Raw genomic sequence first — 3,589 nt, forward strand, 5'->3', positions numbered from 1 at the left:
CCACACAATAGAGCACCCACTATTATCATTATTATTATTATGATTAATATTTTTTTTTTTTTTACAAGGAGTTGTGGAATCCTTTTTGCAGATTCCCCTTAGTCTTTCTGACTGAGGGGTTATGTGGGACTACCCGAAAAAAAAACAGGCCTACCCACTAAACCGCCATCTCCTTGGTGTCCTTCCCCCCAGCCAGGGACTATGTTGATATTACTTCTGACTGGAGGTTCTGTCTGTGTTCGTCCGTTCGTGTCATTCCTCCGCATCTCGTTACGTCGCGTCACTTCGTCTGCTAAGTCATTTGTCAGGCAGCCGTCCGCGTTCTTACGTCTCAGTATAGTTTCCGTATAGGTAGCAGCTAAGCGCCACCATTCGGGTTCATGCAGCATGAGAGCCACGATGTTATCGGGAGTGATGCTGCCGACCATTTCTTCCAGTTCCTGTCTGAGTCTTGTCCAGCGGTCACACGCAATAAACGTTTGTTCCGCGTCGTCTCATTCGTGTCCACAGTACTTACAATTGGGTGTTCGTAGTCTGTTCATATTGTAGAGGTACCGTTGGAAGTACCCGTGGCCCGTCAAGAGCTGGGTGACGTAGCAATTTACATCAACAAATTTCCTTCCGAGCCACAGCCTCAAGTCCCGTATCAATCGTCTCGTCTAGTTACCACCTCGTTCCTCTGTCCATCGGCCTTGACAAATGTCAGTTGTCCTGTCGTGCTCAGCGATTGCCGCGCTCTTTCGTCCTATGTCTGCGCTGCTCCCATAGATCCTTTTGCGTTCAGAGGCAAGAAGATCCACGGGTATTACGCTCGCCACCAACAAAACAGCCTGCGCAGAGACTGTTCGGTAGGAGCAAGCGATTCGCAGAGCGCCCTGTCTCTGTACCATCGTTATTGTCTTACAGTACTTCTTTGTCTTCAAGGAATCTGCCCATATTTCCGGGCCGTATAAGAGGATCGAGTGAGCTGTCGCCATTAGCAGTCGCCGCTTTCCTGGTCTCGGTCCCGTCGTGTTTGCCATCAGGCGGCTCAAGGATGCTATGCTCTCTGCCGCTTTTCGGGCTGTCTTCTGTATGTGAGGCCAGAAGGTCATCTTCGTATTGAGGGTTACCCCAAGGTACTTGACTTCCCCCTTGGTCTCCGTTTCGGATGTACCCACTCTCATGGGTAGTATCGTCTGTATGCGTCTTCTCGTGAGAAGCATAAGTTCCGTCTTTTCTGTTGCGAGTTGCAGTCCGTGTTCTGTCATCCATCGTCCAACTCGTCTCATGGTCTGGTTCAACGTCAGCTGCGCCAGCTCGGGAGATCTCTCCGTGATCACCGCCGCCACGTCATCAGCGTAGGCGACGAGGGTCACTCCAAGTGGCATCCCAAGCCGAAGTAGACTATCGTATAGACCATTCCAAAAGTCGGGTCACAGTATCGACCCCTGAGCCACGCCAGCGGTGACCTGTCTCGTTACCTGTCCTTCGATCGTCTGGTACATTATGCGTATTATTGTTATTATTATTATTATTATTATTATTATTATTATTATTATTATTATTATTATTATTATTATTATTATTAACCTCACTTTTTCCCCGGTAGGATAGGAGGGGGGTTGACCGCACCCCACACAAAATACCTTATCTGAACGTAGAATTTCCCGCGCTTTCCACGGTAAAAAATGGGGGTTATTAAAAAAAAAAAAAAAAAAAATTACTTGGTTATTTGGTTATTGGGATTATTGGGGTTGGTTTATTGAGTTATTGGGTTATTTGAGTTTTTGGGTTATTAAAATTAATCTTACCCGTGCCCGATCATCCCTGTACATAGATGAAGAAAATAATACATGTCACCCCTACATAATCTTACGCTGGAGAGGGGGTTAAACGCACATAATACCTTATCTGAACGTAAAATTCCTCGCTCATACCGTATCCGGGATCAAATTTATAGGTTCCTATTCAAAAAATGACTTTGACCTCCAAATAACCTTGAAAATCAATCTCAAGGACAAATCTGATTTCTGGGAAAGGTGTCCCTCATTGTCCCAAACAACTTTTGTTTGAACAATTTTTTTGTAGAACACCAACCGTAGAAAATTTCTGGGTGGTTCCTTTAAAATGGGACAGCCAGTATATTTAGAATATTTAAATATAATAATTAATGTTATTAACATAATAATTTATTGTTATATTTTTATTTTTATTTTTTATTCAATAGTTTTAAGTACTTGAAAATATAATAATCTAAATCGATGCCTTAAAATTTATATAAATATATTTTTTTCCTTGAAATTATTCTTAATAACGCATTTTAATTGAACTATAAAAATTATCATATCTATATCTATAAGTAGAATAACGTCACGCTCCTTATATGGTCATGAAATTTGACTCTAGCTCTAATACAATCATGTAATATGACGGCGCCGTTGAATATACTAATTATTAGATGTAGATTCATGAGTTTAGCGGGTTGCAGTAATACAATGAAAATGAGAAAATAGTCTAAGAGCTGATAGATAGGATCGTTACAGGACGAACATACAGTCCCAGATTGGTCTTTAAAAAGAGACACTAAAGAAAATCATTTAGATATAAATCAAAAGCCGTAACCACTAAGAAAATCGTTCAGATATCAACTCAGAAGTTATTACAAGAAGAGTAACTTAACCCATTAAAGCCCACGCTAAGACTGGTTGAGATAGCGACAAACAAACTGTGCTATCTTTTGCATAAGTGAAAAATAAAATATACGTATTTTTTTTTATGTTATTTTCAATTGTTTATAACAAATTATTTAAACAAATTACAAAAAAATTCATAATTATCAAAATCTAAATGCGGGAATCGATTCTGGAGGTGAAATCAAGACGAAAACCTATATAACACTTTTTTGTCAGAATTCAATTTGTTAGTGTAACGTAGGAATAAACAATTGCATGTTGGGGAGAAAAAGTGACCATGTCAAGTCCCAAGCAAAATCTATCTGGAATAGCAAAAAATAAACTGTGCTATCCTTTGCATAAGTGAAAAATAAAATATATATATTTTTTCTTATGTCATTTGCAATTGTTTATAACAAACTATTTAAACAAATTATAAAAAAATTTAGAATTTTCAAAATCTGAATGCGGAAATCGATTCTGGGGGTAAAGTTTAGACGAAAACCTATATAACACTTTTTTGTCAGAGTTCAATTTGATATCTTTATGTAGAAATAAACTATTGACAAATAAGTGTTTTCATTCTCACACATGGTATCTGGAATCATATCAGTATTTTTTACTGATAAATTTTGAGATCTTATACTGTAATTGGATAAGTTTATTTCATTTCGTAAATCCTTCCGTGTTAGAGATCACGTTTGAGTGGCGGGCTAACGGTTGAAAACATTTATACATTGGATCTATTCTTTGAAATAATAATTTCGGAAAACTTTTAGTTTTTATTTTGTTCTAAATTGGTAACGTTACTGATAATGCCGAGACGGAGAATTAGCGATCTACCAAATTTAGTTGAAGATTCTGATAGTGATGAAGGTCAACATATTGATATAGCATTCATTCCTAATGAATATGAAAGTTCAGATGGAGATTCG

This window comes from Phymastichus coffea, unplaced genomic scaffold (assembly GCF_024137745.1).
Source record: "Phymastichus coffea isolate CEN01 unplaced genomic scaffold, Cenicafe_Pcof_1.1 PCOF00006, whole genome shotgun sequence".
In the NCBI taxonomy this organism is placed as follows: domain Eukaryota; kingdom Metazoa; phylum Arthropoda; class Insecta; order Hymenoptera; family Eulophidae; genus Phymastichus; species Phymastichus coffea.